The 18,826-nt window shown below is 35.6% G+C and overlaps 1 pseudogene; it reads left to right on the forward strand.

Moving 5' to 3' along the window:
• Positions 1–7,470: 7,470 nt before the first annotated feature.
• LOC112642912 (heterogeneous nuclear ribonucleoprotein D-like) lies at positions 7,471–8,522 on the forward strand (annotated as a pseudogene).
• Positions 8,523–18,826: the final 10,304 nt, after the last annotated feature.

The raw sequence follows: 18,826 nt of genomic DNA on the forward strand, positions 1-18,826 counted from the left end.
CTGTATATAGCATTCACTAAGCATTTATTACTGAAGATTTTGCACGGCATACATTATTTTGAGTTAGTTTCTATAGTTTATCCAATCTGAGTTTCCAAAATTTCTATTTTTTCCTATAGTTAGACATTATCTTCCCAAAGAGAATAATTTGCTCAGACTTCTTTATGAAAGTTGATAATTTTCTCGAAAGTCTCATATATTCTGTTTCTAAACTACATCAGATACCCAAATTCTATTATTAGGAAATATTTCTATTACTAGGCTATCCTTCTATTTTTAGAATTCTATTAGGAAATGCACTTTTTGGGTAAGAATAGTCCCCCAAATTAATGATATGGAGTTAGTTCATGTACATTCAGAAAGGACAAAAACAATCACATTCATGTCCATATTATACCCCATGTTTCAGAAAAGTAATCCAGTTAAGAGTTCAACAGCCCTTGTGACATCAAAAGGAAATGTTCATACAATTACTGACTTCATGGTTCTTAGTTTTATCCTGAGGGAAGTCAATAAAGGAATATAGGAAATAACTTTCAACTATATTGGCTTTATATGAACATCTGTTTATTTTAGTTGTTAATACCGTTTAAATATACATTTCTTTTATCTTAAAGCACCATTATCAACATCCTATTGTTGATGAAATAATAGATTTGTTCCATTTAATTTTTTATATATGCTAATAAATACAATAAATTAAGTTATTGCTCCTTTAGAGTCTCCTGACTTTTCTCACATATACTTTCTTCTGTAGTGTATATCCACTTTCTTCTACTGATAATATGTTTCAATAAAAAGATTCATAGTCATCATTCTCCTTGACCCTGAGATAGATTTCTCACTTTGTTAATATATATTAAGATTAAGATTATTAGTCCTGCCACCACTTTACCTCCATCTCAGTTGTTCCTGAGTATGGAACTAACTACCAGTTGCCCAATCTCTCTTTCCCTGATCAATGAAATGCCACCTGGATAAAAGAATTTTGCATTTGCAACAGTGTAGGGATTAGAGGTAGTTGTCTGTAATCCCTTACTTGTGCAATATGCTTCAGCCACAGTTTCTTCATAATACTTCTATCCCTTTCTTTACTCCCTGTACCTTGTAAACTAGATGTTCTATCCCTCAAAATGGACTGCAGAGACAAGGAAGCTAAAAGAGAAGGAAAGGGTGAAGCCGTAACTACAGGCTGTAAAGGAAGCAAAGAATGGAGCCAGAAAGAAAACGAAGTGTCCGCTTTGTTCTTGCTCGTCCAGTTTTTGGTAACTGGCCTGTGCTCTGGTTTTATCTTGCTTTCTCTTCACTTTAGAACAAATTACTAGAATGTGTTGCTTAGTGTCAGACAAGCTGACTGGCTTTCCTAAGTAGCACTGAAGTTTCTCCTTCCTTCAGTTACTGGATAGATTTGAAAAACCTCTCTCCTCCCACCTCTCTAAATTTGATATCCACTAATTCTGGAGAGGAACTAAATTTATTTGCTATAACTCTATAAACTCTATAACTCTTAGACTCTGATTAGAAAGCCTCTCCCTCAGAGGTCTGAACTCAAACTCTATCTCCTACAATTCCTGCTGGTGTATGGATAGAACTTTCATTCCCACCCTTGTCCCCACCTTGAGTTACATTTCTCTACTTCCAAGCTAACATAAGACTGGCACACTATCACAAAGCCACCTTGACAACCATAGAGCTGAATATTAAGTCTGAATTCTCAAACCCAGCAAATCCATTATGAGAACATAAGGGTCCTGATCTGGGAGGACTAGGACCCTGAGACAGCAGATTGAGAAATTGGGGGTATATATATATATATATATATATATATATATATATATATATACTTGAAAACCCTGAAATCCCAGACTTTCTTCACTCACAGGACCTTCAGATATAGCTTACCCCTTTGTCTCTAAAGACAATATGCTTCATTCAGAGTAGACTCTGGCTCAGAGTACCTAGCCATAAGATCAATAACTAGAATTCTCACCACACAACCTAATAAAGAAAGAGCAATGTCAGCTAAAAGAGGAACAATACTATATCTTCAATGATCTGTAGGACTTAGTCCACATACACTAGCAGGACAAGAAAGAGAATGGATCTGGTAGGAGCTAGAACAAAAGGTGCAGAACATAAAGTTGGCAAATGTTGGGATCCCTGGGTGGCGCAGCAGTTTAGCACCTGCCTTTGGCCCAGGGCGCGATCCTGGAGACCCGGCCGGGATCGAATCCCACGTCGGGTTCCCGGTGCATGGAGCCTGCTTCTCCCCCTGCCTATGTCTCTGCCTCTCTCTGTCTCTCTCTCTGTGACTATCATAAATAAATAAAAATTAAAAAAAAAGTTGGCAAATGTTATCGATACAGTAGAAATCTCCTGTGTTAAGAAAGTAATAATATCAACCTACCAATTGACTAAGATTTGGGAGAGTGCCTTGAAGACACTTTGGATGAGGGGTGTACTGGCATTATAATGAGGAAAACAAGTGGTGGGTGCTCTCGGTAGGTCAGAGCTGGTGGTAGGATACACTATCATAGATTTGACCATCTGGATAGCAAAGGGAATGACATAAAGTAGATAATAATGATGCTTAACCCTCAGAAGTAGACTGCAATTCTTGTAAAGAATATCAATATGTGAGTAGCAGACAGGTGAATGAACCCTTAGAGATCCTTGGGGATGGTCAAGAGAACATGAATTCCCTTAAGATAAAACCGATAAGTCACCAAAAAAGGAATTGCTTAATCTACATGAACGAAACAAGCTTGGGCAATTGGTAGTCACCCTGGTTTAAAGTCACAAACTTTATGCCAATTTGGGTCTCAATCAGTTGAACCATGACTTGAATTGACTGACAAAAGAAGTAGCCAGGACCCCAGTAGAAGAATCAGGCAAAGCTATGGCAAATATACACAGGAACAATTCCTTCAGTCTTCCCCTGAAGAGGGACTTGTGGCTATTTCTTGGAATGACTTTACTCATAAAATGAGAACACTCAAACATTTCAAGGAATTTGTCTTTGCCAATATAAAGTCTCTTGGTCCCTGAAAAACAAAGCTTCCATGAATTAACACAACAAATATGCAAATACACCTAAAAAGCTATAACTACTGCCCCATCACTTTTGTCTCTTTGTGCCAGGAATCATCAATCTGATCCTTGGGAATTAATGGTTTGGTTACAGAATGTGGCAAGGGAGGGAAGAACTATGAAATGTCTGAGATTTTTACCTTCTTTATAAAACAAGTAGCTATCCAGACAGTTTCATAGATATTAGCAAGAAATATTAGACTTCTGCATCAGGGGGAGGAAAGGACTCTGTTACTCAGGGCACAGTAGGTACCTTTACCCTCATCTCATGTTCCAATCAGTTTCTTTTACCTGCCATCCCACTAGGCAAAATGAAAAGGCTCATCTGGTGTCCTGAATGCAGAGGTTTGGGATTATAGTCAACGAACCTCAAGCTTAGAGAGTTCCAATCTTTTAAATTGGGGTGCTTGCAAGCCTGCCTAACTGTTGCCATGGAAAGATAGATTAATAAAGATACTGGTTAGGGAACCCATGGGTCCTCTGTCCTAGAGTGAGCGACTATCTCTATCTTCCAATGCTGTTTGTTGTATAATTATCCTTGAAAAGATAGTTCAAACAATACAACTTAATTTAAGCCAGTCAAAAATGGGACTCATGGAGAATTATCTCCCAACAATACCTAACCCTCATTTCTATACCAAATCACTACAGGTAGAATTTTCCCACATGTGTATCCTCTCTGCCACTCTGATTCCAATTTGACTGACAGGGCTGGAACTAAATCAGTCTGAAATGTCTTATGTGGCATTTAACTAAAGCTATTATCAACAGGACCCTTGCAGCAAAATGATAATAACTTGTACTATTGACTTCAACCTTATACTCCTCACTCTCACCTGAATAAACCCTATAAGCCATCAGCATTTAGCTTAGAGAGCCAGGCAGCACCTTTGTACTTGTTTCAAAGCGTCAATTCAGAAACAGCAGGATGTATTAAAGATCGCCCAGATACCACCTTGGACTACAAGTAAGGCAATTCAGCCTATTGAGCCTAACCTGTAGGGATGCCTTCCATGACTTTAAACACTTAAAGGAGTCATGACTAACCTTCAAGTGCAGGTCACTATTTTTTCAGAGGGATGGAAATTAATGCCTGATTCCTCATACAAGAAATACAATTCCAATGACACACAAGATACTCCTGGAAAGAAAGGGTTATATACCATTGTTGGGGACCCCCAAATGAGATTACTTCCATTCTCAGTCATTTTATGGAGTGGAAATGTCACCTTGAAATTGGCATGAACAAACAGGACAGACTGGAATGATTTCCTTCAAGCAGTTTCTCCAAAAACAGATGAGACTTAACGATTCCAAGTGAACTAGGAACCATATGGTCTACCAGTTGGCTGGGTGCACTTTGAACACACTCTCAACCTGTGCCCCACAGGTCAGACTTAAGGAACCTCAAAGAAAACTTTTGAGTGTTGTGGTTATTGTAATGTTCCCATTCCCATGGGAGAGTAAACATTTTTATTTTGAAAATAATTATAAAAGGTAAGTCTTTAGACACTTGTAGTTCTTAAATATAACTGAAGTGCTAAGCATACTTCTAATGTCTCTTTCACATGTAGCAAAAATTGCAGTAGATTACCAAAAATTCACATATAAATTGGTGTTTATAAAGTAATATTTTAAAATTAACATAAATACTTATTTTTCTACATATATTATATAGTAATTAAAATGACAACTTGGGCAATATTAGAGCTCTGATTTAATTGAGGGATGTTTGGCTGATTACAAACAGTGTATTCATTTTATAAAGATGAAATTCTAATTAGTGTTGGCTTCCTGTCAAAATCAGTAATTAAGAAAGTTGTCAAAGTCAATCCTATTATTCATCTTGATAATGAAATTATTTAAACATCAAACATGAATGTTCTATTAGCTTGAGGAGTATAATTGTTGTTAACATTGTTCATAGGGCTTAATAAATGTATCACATCAGCTACATTATCTACCTAAATACCTGTACACAGATGCTTGTGATTAAGAATTTGTGAAGCTTTGTAAGATTAAGTTTATGACTGAGATTGTTTAACAAATAATATTTAACTTTCTTGAGTTGGTACATGTGCAATGGGAAAATATGGCTCTATATTTTTCTGAAAGTGAACCAGAATACTTTTTTATGATCTGCAAAAATAAACTGCACTTAAAGTGTCCGATTTTATGACTTTTGGCATATATATCCATGAAACCATTATGCATTACTAAACATATCCATCAATCCTGAATGTTTTCTCCTGCCTATTTAATTCTTCCTTGTAGCCCTTCTCCATCCAAGCTCTTTTGCAGGAAACCAATAATCTGTTTTTATTTCTCTTTACATGTTTGAGTTTTATATGAATGCAATCATAGAGTTTTGATTTTTGTCACGATTCTCTCATGATAATTATTTCAAGATTCATACATTTTGTTTTTGTGTTAGTAGTTAATTCTTTTTTACTGCTAAGTAGTATTCCATTGTACAGTATATTATATTTTGTTGCTCCATTCATCCTTTTTGGACATTTGAGTTGTTTTCAGGTTATAGCTATTACAAAGATGCTATGAACATCCATGCACAAGTCTTTATATTGGGATATATGCTTTTATTTGGCTTGAATAAATACCTAGAAATAAACATGATGGTAGGTCTATATTTTACATTAAAAATATTTTTTCAAACTTCTAAACTTTTTTCCTAAATGGGAAAACTTGTATCTTTCTATCTCATAGGGTGTAAGAGTGCAGTTCGTGCATATCATTGCAAATGCTTGGTTTGAACAGGTTTTTTGGTCTGTTTTTATTATTCTAATGTGCATATAGTGGTATCATAATGTAGTTTTAATTTACATTCCCCTAATGACTAATGATTTTGAACACCTTTTATGGACTCGTTTGCCATCTGTGCATTTTCTTTGGTGAATTATCTGCTGAAATCTTTTGCTTACTTTTATTGTTTTTTATTATCCAGTTTTGATAATTCTCTATATACTTTGGATAGACATCTTTTATCAGATAAGTGATTTTCAAATATTTTCTTCCAGGCTTTATCTTTTAATTTTCTTAATAGTATTCTTTATTCTTTGAATGATATTTTTATTTTTAAATATATATATATATATATATATATATATATATATGAAACATAGGACACAAAGATTTTTTTTTAATTTTTATATATTTAAAATGTGTAGTTTATTTACATGTTGATGATACATTTTGAGTTATTTTTATTATACTGCCCATGGCATGCAATTAAGTTTCTTTTGTCTTTTTTTCTGCATTTTGATATATAAATGTCCCAACACCTTTGTTTTAAAAGATTATTCATCCTATGTATCCTTTCCCTATGTACCTTCTCTCTTTCTCTCTGTATATATGCACACATTGATATCCACATACATTTTTAAACTGTCTATTCTCTTTCATTTGTCTGTTCATCTTTTTATATATCTTTATGTTAGTTCCATATTGATATGGAATATAGAATTTTGTAATAAATCTTAAAATTAGATACTGTGAATCCTCAAATTTTTTGTTTTCAAAGTCATTTTGTCCATATCAGAAACTGATTTCCTAAATAAAATTTAAAATTAGCTTACCATACTTTTTATCCATCGTAATTGGTATCTTTTGAATTTTATTTTGAGGATACTTATTGTTAATATATATAAATAGAAAATAGAACCAACTTTTTTCTTCTACCACCATATATATAAATTATATGTAAATATATATACACATATTTATTGTTTTCTTACTGCATTTGCTACCCTTCCAATTCAATAATGCATAGAAGGAATACAGATGGACATTCTTCCTTTTTCCCTGATCTTTAAGGTATTTAGTCTCAATTATTACACACGATATTAGCATTAAGTTTTTCACAGAGACCCTTTCTCAAGTTGAGGAAGTTCCCTTGTATTTCTATCTGTTGAGAGTTTTTACTAGGAATGTCTTTTAGATTTACTATTTTCTAAAGATTCATTTACTTGTTTTGAGGGAGAGGGAGCCTAAAAGCAGGAGGTGGGGCAGAGGAAAATCTCTTGAGAGAATCTCAAGCAGACTCCCCACCAGCACTGAGTCTGACCCTGGGTCCAATCCCACAACTCTGAGATCATGACCTCAGCCAAAATCAAGGGTTGGACACCCAATTAACTGGGCCACCCAGGGGCCCCTAGATTTGTCTATTTTCTATTTTGTTGGATTTATTGTCATACAATTGTTTGTTATATTCCCCTTATTAATATTTTAATCTCTGTAAAATCTGTAGTGATGTAAACTTCTCAATTCTGGTGTTTGTCACGTGTGTCTTATCAGTCTCACGAGAGATTTGTCAATGTTATAGATCTTCTGAAAGAATCAACTTTTCTCTTCCACTACCACTTTAAATCCTACTCCATACTCCATACACCATCTCTTGCTGCTGTGACACCAACTGCACAGGATGCCATGGGCCAGCTCCACCCCATAGGACATGAAGGAGTACGGCAACATAGAGGAATTTGCAGAAGAATCCAAGGTCCATGTGAACAAAAATCAGCAGGATGATGGCAAAATGTTTATTGGAGGGTGAGCTAGGATACAAGCAAGAAACTTCTGACTGAATATTTGTCTCAATTTGGGGAAGTGGTAGACTGTACCATTAAAACAGATCCTGTGACTGGAAGATCAAGAGGATTTGGATTTGTGCTTTTCAAAAATGCTGCTAGTGTTGATAAGCTTTTGGAACTAAAAGAACACCAACTGAATGGCAAATTGATAGACCTCAAAAGGGTATGTACCTTCTCTCTCTCTTTCTGTATATATGCATACATTTATATCCACATACATCTCTCACTCTCTCTCTCTCTCTGTCTGGGAAAGAATCCCCCCAAAAGGTTTTTGGGGTAGATTTAGCCCAGATAGTTCTGAAGAACAAATTAAAAGATGTTTTAGAGTCTTTGGAGAGATTGAAAAATTGAACTCCATGGAAACAGAAACAAATGAAAGAAGAAGATTTTGTTTTATCATATACATAGACAAAGAGTAAGTAAAGAAATTGTGAGAATGCAGATACCATCAAACTAGGATGGTATGGGAAGTGTGAAATAAAAGTTGTGCAACCCGAAGAGATATATAGGCAGCAATAGCAATAAGAAAAAGGAGGAAGGGGTGCTACAGCTGGTGGACAAGGTAGTACTAGGGGTCATGGAGAGATCAGGGCCAAAAATGGAACCAAGGATTCAATAACTCTTATGTTCAAGCATATGGAAATTATACTTAGTGCCTATGGTGGTGATCAAAACTATAGTGGCTAAGGAAGCTATGATTATACTGGGTATGACTATGGGAACTATGGATATGGACAGGGATATGCAGACCACAGTGGGCAACAGAGCACTTATGGCAAGGTGTCTGGAGGGCATAGCAATCACCAAAACAGTTATTAGCCATACTAAAGGAGGATGCTAGAAAACAGGATGAGATTGCAGGATAACATTGAAGATTGGTCTTCTGTTGATCAAAGATGCTTATTAGGACTTTATAATGTACAAAACACAACTGTGATCAATTGTATAAAGCTACCAATTAATTGTCTTTGCTTTGTCTTTTGCTGTGTTATGACTCAGTGTGGATTTGCGTTCATGCAAATTTTATTTGTATGATTTTATGTTAAACCCCAAGCAAATGCTTCCCTATGTGAAATAAATAAATATAAAAGAACCAACTATTGGTTAGAGTGATTTTCCTTATGACTTTTCTGTTTTTTATTTAATTATTTCCACTCTCATTTTTATTATTGTCTTTCTCCTCCTTTCTTTGGGTTTTATTTGTTCTTCATTTGTTTAGTTTTTCTTTGTTTGTTTAAAGATTTTATTTATTTATTTGAGAGAGAGAGAGAGAGACACAGTATGAGCAGGGAGCAGGGGCAGAAGAAGGATGGGGGAGGGGCCGTGGGACAGAGAAGAAGCCAACTCACTGCTGAGCAAGGATCCTAATGAAGGACTCAATGTGGGGCTCAATCTCAGGACCCTGAGATCATGACCTGAGCTGAAGGCAGATGCTTAACAGACTAAGCCACCCCAGGAATTCTGTTTGTTTGTTTTAAATTAATTCTGTGGTTCTTGATTTGAGACCTTTTTTCTTTTCTTACATAGATGCTTAGTGTTATAAATTATTTCCTAAGCATTGTCTTAGTAGAATCCCACAAATTTGGAGAGCATTTTTATACAGTAAAAAAAAAAAAAAAACAAACAACAACTTAATTTTTACTTCTTCCTCAATGTCTGGATTATTTTAAATTATCTTATTTAAAGTTCAAATATTTGGGAATTTTCAAGATTGACTTCTTTTTGGATTCTATTGTGTTCTTGGAATAATCTTTGTACAGCATAACTCTTTAAAATTTTATTAAGTATGTTTTATTGTCCAGAATATGGAAAGAAAGTCTTATTAATGTCTGATGTGGTCTTTAAAAGGATGTGTCTTCTCTTGATGGTGGAATGTGTAACACATTTCAATTAATTAAAGTGCAGTTAAGTCTTCTATATACCTATTGATATTTAGTCTATTTGATCTATCAAATACTGAGAATGATATAAAAACGTTTAACTATAATTATGGATTTGTCTTTTTTTCCTGAGATCACTGTTTCTTCCTTGTATTTTGAAGCGTGGTTATTAAGTGTACAATAATATTAAGGTTAGTATTGTTATGACCACTTCATGAATTGTACCCTTGGTCATTAAAAAGTATTTTTAATAACTAGTTTATTCATTGCTCTGAAATCTACTTTATCTGATATTAAAAGAGCTAACTCAGGTTTCTTTTGATTAATGTTAGCGAATTATATATGCCTCCATCATCTTTCTAACTTTAAACAATGTGTGTCTTTATATTTAAAATGAACAGCTTAAAGGCAGCATAGAGTTGTTACTTGGTTTTTTTATTCAATCTGACTGACCATTTTAGGCTTTTAATCCGAATGTCCATACCATGCCATTTATAATTAATGTGATGTTTTATGTCTGTGTATAAATCTTTTATCTTGCTATTTGTTTACATGTGTCCCCTCTAGTCTTCTTCCATTTACACCTCTCTCTTTCTCTCTCTTTCTCTTTCTCTCTCTCTTGTCTTGGATCAGTCAAGTACTGTTATTCTATTTTATATCTTCTGTTTATTATCTATAACACTCTTTTTTAAGATTATTTATTTATTTAATCATGAGAAACACAGAGAAAGAGGCAGAGACAGAGGCAGAGGGAGAAGCAGGCTCCTCACAGAGACTCAATCCCTGGACCCAGGATCATACCTGAGCCGAAGGCATATGCTCGTCTGCTGAGCCACACAGGTGTGCCTCTATAACACTCTTTAACAAATTTTATTTTGGTGGTTGTTTTAGATTATACATCATTAGATACCTTCCAGCTGTCTCTAAATGATATTATGCCACTTTATCAATGCTACTTTAAAAAACCTTACCAGAGATTCCTTCTGTCTCTTTGATTTTGTTGTTTTTGTTGGTGGTGGTGGTGTTTGTTAGGGCTTTTTTTGTGTTAAGAACACTTAACATGAGATCAACCTTCTTGGGGCACCTGAGTGGATCAGTCAGTAAAGCATCTGCCTTTGACTCAGGTCATGATCCCAGGGTCCTGGGATGAGCCCCACATCAAGTCCCTACACAGGGCTCCCTGCTCAGTGGGGAGTCTACTTCTCCCTCTCCCTCTGCTCTTCCCCCTTGTTCATGTTCTCTCTCTCTCTCTCTCTCCCCCAAATAAATGAATGAAATATTAAAAAAAAAAAAGAACTACCTTCTTAACAAATGTTGAAGTATACAACAACTGTATTATTAACTATAGACACTACATTGTAGAGCAAATCTCTAGAACTTACTCATCTAACATAATTGAAACGTCATACACATTGAACAATGAGCGGTCATTCAGTAGTTATGTCTTTTTAAGATATGTTAGGCAAGTCTAGGGCAGCATTTTGTCTATGTCTAAGGATCTTCCACTACTAAGGCAAGAGCTTATTGTGTACTAGATCCACAATTTCATAACTTATGGTGAGAACAGGCCCAGATATTTAGCCTGTGTGAATACTGAGTACTATTTCCTTCAATCCTTTCATGTGGCTCTTTTCCCATTCTCAAGTAGTGTCTTCATTATTTCATGTGTGAGTTCATACATGTATTTTAACCAATACTCAATATTTCTGCAGATATTTGGAATTCTCTCTGAATCTCTCCCCTTTCCATTCACTTCCCTGTGAACTTTATCACAACAGTTTCCCTAGACTCTCAGCTATATCACTTCAACCTAGAGAGTCAGTCAGGCTCTGCCACTGGCACCTGTTCCCTGCACCACAGCCTGGAAAATCTTCAAGGTGGTAATCTGGAGAGTGTTCCCCCTCACCTCGCTTGTCTCTGGTATTGAAGTATCACTCTTCTATATTACCTAATGTTCAATGGCTTTAAAACCATTATGTCATACATTTTGATTTATTTTTTAATTATTTCAGTCAGAAAGATAAGTCTGGCCCCTATTTCCCTATCTTGGCTGGAAGTAGAAGTCCTCAGAATGCCTCCTATTAATAATATTAGAGATTTATTTTATAGATCACAATAAACCCTGCTTGCATTTTTTTTTAGATATAGCAAAAAAAAAAAAAAGTAACGTCTTATGCTGCTTCCTTTAAATATTAATGCTCCTTTAGGAATTCAATTCCCTTTAAAATATAATATCTATAGTATATTATGAACTTGTAACATGTAATATTAATATATATAGGGAGGCCTCTATGCTATTTTTAATGAATATCAGATGGCATGAGTGATTATACGTATATCAGTGTATTTTAGAGACTATATTAAACTTGAACCATAATAAGCATGACCCTAAAAAAGGAAGATACACAAAAATATAACCATGAAATATAACTATCTTAGATTAGCAAATAATTCCCCATTTTTATAACACATAGCCATTGAGATATACATATGGTCACAAGTAGGCTGTATTATCAAATGCACACTGGAAAATACCCATGTGAGTCTCTCTAGTAACTAGCTCAGTCATGCTATAGTCAAAAATAAGCGCACCACTGGCATAAGCAAAAACACTAATGATACTAAAAATACTACCATTACAAAGTTTATGTCATGCTTAATATTATCTGGGAGGAATGGACAGCAGTAGTGTCATCCAAGGCTTTACTAAATACACACACACAAAGGACATTTAATTACTTTTATGTTAAGAAAAGAAACACCTAATTATGTGTGCTTTTCTCACAAAATTCTCACAAAAGGGGCCACATAAAGCCAAGAAAAGAGAGTGATATTATGACTGAGTCTAATTAGTCTTTTAATCCTTGCTCTTCCATTTAATGGTTAAGTAAAACTGAGAGAGTTATATTTCTGAATCCAAATTTTCCACAATTGTAAAATGAAGATACAGTAAATTATAAAAATAAATAATAAGACTAAGATCAACTAGATGCTAAATACAGAATCATTTATGAAGATGTTAAGCAAATATATAATTTTAATGGGCAGAGATCAACCAAAATCCAACAAGAATTAACTGGAAATAATAAACATGTTTTTAATGATAATTATTAAACCAAGGATGTCTAGTCTGAAAAAGATGATGTTGACCTATTTTCCCCACTCTATCCTGCTAAATCACAAACTCTGGAAGTGACACAAGAGAAAACTAAGAGAAAACTCTTAAAGATGGCAAAAAGAAGGCAAACTGGTTTGCAACCTCGGGACTAAAGAAACACCATGGTGTCAGGGCAATTTGTTATCCCTTCAACAAACAGATAAAGAGCACTCAAGACTTCCCTTATCCCAATTCCTGAGCTAACAATAGAAGGCACCTAGGAAAGTTTATTCCTTTGTCAGATTAGATGGGAATCCTTCTGAACCTCAGAAGAACCCGACACTACTAGGAAAGGAAAATCTACTGAGAACCCAAAAATAAGTGGCCAGTGGAAGCATTCTCTCTCTCTCTCTCTCTTTTTTTTTTTTTTTTTTGCCAGGTCTGAGCCTCCAATTTTCAGCCAAGAGATTCTAGAGTATATAGGTAGCCTCTACAAAAGAGACCCAGCTACAGGGAGCATCCCAATCAATAAGCATGTCCTTCCAGGCAAAGGGTATCCTCTTTACTCAAGGATATTGGGGAGAGCCTATGGAACAAGAAAAAGGGATCTAGTTCTAGGAAGTAGCCTTTTCCTAGAAGCCTATTTGTCCTATGTGCTCCAGAGTTTCCTGGCCTGCCCAGATATACCTGACAAGTAAGTAGAACAGACAGATGGGACTCAATCACAACTAACATCATGATCCAGGCAGCCTCTTTGTCCTCACAAGCCCAAGAATATCTTCACCTGCTCAAGAACATGGGGCAGCCAGGGGATAGCAGGATCACTCCACATCCCCTGCTCCCCTTCCTCCCCAGAGAAGCCAAGCAACCTGCTTTTGCTCTGCCAAGCAGCACCAACAGGGTCCAATGAGAGCAAAGCAGCACTAGATACACTAAACAGACCAAAAGACTCTAAAAATTAAGCTGTCATTAAAAGCACATCACACCGAAGTAAGCCAATACCCGGATACTAACTCTAAATAGTGGTTGTGAGCTAAAATGAAAGATTTAAATAAGACCTAGAGCCTCCTAACATAATAGACAAAAAGTCTAGGATATGATAAACAACTACCTGTCATACCAATAATCAGTAATAACACAACTTGAATGAGAAAAGGAAGTCAGTTAACACTAACACCCAGTTCAATCCAATGGAATTATCTGACCACAATTTTAAGGCAATCCTCATGAAATTATTTCAACATTCACTTGCACATTCTCTTGAATCAAATGAAAAAATAGATACTCAGCAAAGAAACAGAAGTTATAAAAAAATGAATGGAAATTTTAGATATAAAACTATATGCAAAAATTGAAATCTCTTGGGATTTTTATTAGAGCAAGATAAGAGGATAAAAATCAATAAACTGAAGTCAAAGAAATAGATTTCATTCCTTCTTAAAAAAATAATAGAGAAATAGACTGAAAAAGAACAACAACAACAAAAAAAAACTAAACAGAGCCTTAAGGTCCAATGCATTGGGACAATAACAAAATATCCAACATTTGTACATTGGTGTCCAAAAAGGAGAGGAAAAACAGACTGGAGCTAAAAGAATGTTTGAAGAAGTAATAGCAGAAAACTCTCTAAATTTGGCAAAAGACACAGAAGTACAGCCCCAAGAAGATAAGAAAACTGTAAACATAAGCAACCAAAGAAATTCACACCAAGACACATTAAATTATACTTTTAAATATTGAAGGCAAAGAAAAAAATATATAAAACAGCCCCCCAAAACCACATTACTCATTTAAAAAATCCAATTAAAATGGTAGCAAATTTCTCATCTGTGACCATGGAGGCCAGAAGAAAGGGGGACAGTATTTTTTAAGTGCTAGGAAAAAAAAAAAAAAATGCTTGGGACTCTCTCTCTCCTTCCGCCCCTGTCCTGCATATGTGTACACACTCTCTCTCTCTCTGTTTCTCTTACTCTCAAAAAAAAAAAAAAAAAAAAGTCAGAAAGGTGCTTAAATGGACTATTTCCACATTTCACTTGAAGTGCTAAATGTTGCTACCAATAGATTGGTTAAGTCTATATATATTATACTCTACATATGTATAATGGAATACTCAAAGCAATCATTCTTAAGTATACAAAGAATACTCTTTGTATACTTAAAAGTATACAAAGAATACTCTTTGTATACTTAAAAGTATACAAAGAGATACTCTCATAATACTAGATTCAGGTGGACTCCCCAGAATGTTCAAGTAACCCACAGGAGAGCAAGAAAAAAAAGGTGAGAAATGAAAACAAGAGGGACCAGAAGAAGCAGCAATTTATCCTTCACCCTAGAAAGAATGATCTCCACATGCCCCACACCCCCTATATCTCTATAAATTTTTCTTACTTTTTTTAAAGATTTTATTTATTCATTCATGACAGACACACAGAGAGGGAGAGAGGCAGAGACACAGGCAGAGGGAGAAGCAGACTCCACGCAGGGAGCCCGACGTGGGACTCGATCCTGGGTCTCCAGGATCCGGCCCTGGGGTGAAGGCGGCGCTAAACCGCTGAGCCACCCAGGCTGCCCTCTAGAAATTTTTCTGAAGGTAGAAGCCATCCGAGTTTTTGTCAGAATTATTTCTCACTATCTTACATGCAAATATCTTACCCATAAATCTAGAATAGTTGCTAGTTCTTCCTCACCAAATCCTATCAGCATAATCTTAGTACATGGAAAAGTATGATGTCTTATGGAAAAGAAATGAAATCAAGTCCTCTGTTTACTAAATCATGATACAGAACTAGAAAGTTGGTATACCACATAGATAGGACAGTGAGGGTGTATCGCTAGCCTTGACAGCTGAAAGCAAACTGCTTCTGGTAGTTTTTATTAAGGGATACTAAGAGAAAAGAAAGAAAAAAGAAAGAGGAAGAAAAAGAAAGAAAAAGAGAAAAAAAGAGAAGAAGAAAGAAAGAAAGAAAGAAGAAAGAAAGAAAGAAAGAAAGAAAGAAAGAAAGAAAGAAAGAAAGAAAGAAAGAAAAAGAAAGAAGAAGAAGAAAGAAGAAAGAAAGAAAGAAAGAAAGAAAGAAAGAAAGAAAGAAAGAAAGAAAGGAAGGAAGGAAGAAAGGAAGAAAGAGAAAAAGTATTTGCAGATCAATATCTGCATACTAGGTATTAGGGATGCACTGTGCAATAAAGACACACCTAATACAGCAGCTACAATTGGAGTTGGTTAAATTTATGATAATCCACTGCCATTCTCCAATATCTGTTTGTTTTCTGCCTAGGATGATAAGTGAGTTAAATGAGGATCCTGTGGGAATCACCACCCCTGCATCATTCATGTCCCAGATGGTGGCACTAGTCCCTGCAATCCCTCTAGTAACATGGTGTTGTTTTTAGTTCACTCTTCCTAAGCAGTGCCTCCGACTGGGCTTTTCAGGATTTTTTGTTGTTGTTGTTTTGTTTTTACCAAAATTAGGGAATCAATCTGAGAATTCTACAAACTGCCAAGTATGTCTATTTCCATTTTGCATTCTGGAATTGGGGAAATGACTGAAGGATGGGTCTGGAGACAAAACCAGACCCATTGTGAGATGGATCTGAGATAAAATCCCATTAATCATTTGATCTCCATAAGCTTCTACACTGACTAATGGCTCACAGTGACATTCTGGATCTCCTGGAATTAGTGTCAGTTCAGAGGCAGTATCTATTAACTCCTATAAAATCTGACTATCTCCTTTTCCCTAAATGCACATTCACTGTGACAATAGGCCATAGGTCCTGTTGGGGAAGGTTGGAAGAAAGGTTAAAAGTAGAAATTTATGGTAGTGTGGTGAGGTCCTTCCTCAAGGGAATCTGCTTCACCTTCATTCACACACTGTACATCAGTAAACTGACTCAAGTCTAGGGATTGACTGAGGGACTATAACTCTGTTTTCATGATTCAAGTTGGACTTCTGCTCACTTAGATCTAGAATTCTTCCGCTTGATAAGTCAAACAAGAATTTAGTAGATGCCCATCTGTTTTATTTCTTGGGAATCCATGATCAGCTAGTCAACAACATAACTCTCTGTGAATTAAACTATTGTGTAGTACTTTGACTCTGCTGTCCATTACAGTATCCGTGATGACCTCCTGATATCCAATTTTCCTCAATATGGTAGTTCATAATCCAGGGCAGTAGTTTCCACTGTAAATTATGTCCTGCAGAGAAGAGTAACTACAGAGCTCTTCAAGAATGCCAGGGTGGCTCAGTCGATTAAGCATCTGCCTTCAGCTCAGGTCAGGATCCTAGGGTCCTGGGGCAGAACCCTGCATCGAGTCCTGTGTGGGGCTCCCTGCTCAGCAGAGAGTCTGCTTCTCCCTCTACCCCTCCACCCTGCTCAAGCTCTCTCTTTCTCTCGCTCTCACACACACACTCTCTCTCAAATAAATAAATAAGATCTTACAAAAAGAAAAAAAGGAATGCCAGGTCTCCTCTCACAAATTTATTTCTTACAATCATGGTAAGAGGAGTTGTTAAACAGGTCTTAAATGAAAATTTCCTTCTATAAAGTTCCAATCTCTCTAAACCTTTTGATACCTTCCTCTATACTATACTAAATCAGTTCTGGATTTTGGCTTTATTTAAGGCCACATTTTGAGCTATTTCAGCCAAACAAACTAAACAAACAGAGCCCTTACTAATCCCTTGAACTACAACAATGAACTGAGAATCTCTACTTAATGGCCCATATCAATAAATTTGTCTTGACATAACTTTGGTTTCTTCCATCATTGCCCCATATCATTAATATCCTCATTCTCACTCTCTTACCCAGCCTTCTGTAGTCATATGGATTAGAAAACCTCATGTGATTATTTTGGAGTGTAGTACAACTCCTCATGGGCTATACTTTGTACCTCTCCCTTTAGATCCTTCTGGAACTGGAGCCTAGTTATAGGTCTTGAAGCAAAGAAGTGTGATAGAGGTAGGTCCTGAAGAGAATCAGCTGTCCACCTAGACAACTAGAAGAGACTATTACAAATTCCTCAGGCAAAGGAGAGTAAACTTTCTCAGACATAAATGAAAAGGCTGCTTCTATTGGCAAAAAAAGACTCAGCAAAATTTAGGGTTCAATCTCCCCAGCTTTATCAGTGCATATGTCCTCATTCTAATTTTCAGGATCCTATTCATTCCCAATCAATACCCTGACTTTAATAGAAGACATCCTGAGAGATGGGATCCAATACCAAAAACAACCCAACATTGCAGTCTACTGTTTTGAGATGTGATTAAAGTGGACCAATGGTAATTGTAGGGTTGTGATGAAACACAAAGTTAAAAACTGTAACCTATATTGCATTTTGCAGATGACAGAGAGCTATTGAAATTTTAAAGCAGTGGAGAAATCAGATGGTCAAATCTGTGTTTTATAAAAACAACTCAGGTTATGATAGTACATTTATACTGAAAGACAAAGCAGCTACAAAATAGGAAGAAAACTAGGATACAGTGTCAATATTTATTTCTGGAATGTTTTGTCTTACATTAACGATCAACTTCTGTTTTCAAGGCATAGATCAAAAGTTCTTCAGGAAAGATTAGCAGGAATTCCCTAAGGAAAGTTAATCACTTGCTATTACACTGCTTCATCCAAAATGTTTTGAAAACTTATGACAAGAGCATTTTATTGTTACTTTTTGCGCATGAAAAAAAAAAAAAAACATGGGTTATTGGGGTTGAGCTAATTATACTTCAGAATTCAAGGAAAATTATAAAAAAATGCTATGTAATTTCTGATTATATTAAAATAGGCCTTAAGTATTTACTCTGCATTATTTTCATTCACATTTTCTGTTTCCTCCACGTCCCCAAAGATAATAATTCTAATGATCCTGATATATTGCTTTTTTATTTATATGTGTTCTCTCTGGAACATGTTAAAGTTTAAATTTATATATACTTTAAATATACTTATAAAATTTTAACTCAGATATATTCTTATGTTTCATTCATGTTGAATGGGCACCTTGAATCTGCTTTTTCTAACCACTCAATTTTTCACAGATCTATAAATAACTGATATTTCTCCTACTAATAGACAGATTGACTCCAAATTTCCAATGTCCCAAAAATGCCACATATAATGCCCTATTGAATATCCTTTAATGTGTCCTT

This window comes from Canis lupus, chromosome 38, assembly GCF_003254725.2.
Source record: "Canis lupus dingo isolate Sandy chromosome 38, ASM325472v2, whole genome shotgun sequence".
Taxonomy (NCBI): domain Eukaryota; kingdom Metazoa; phylum Chordata; class Mammalia; order Carnivora; family Canidae; genus Canis; species Canis lupus.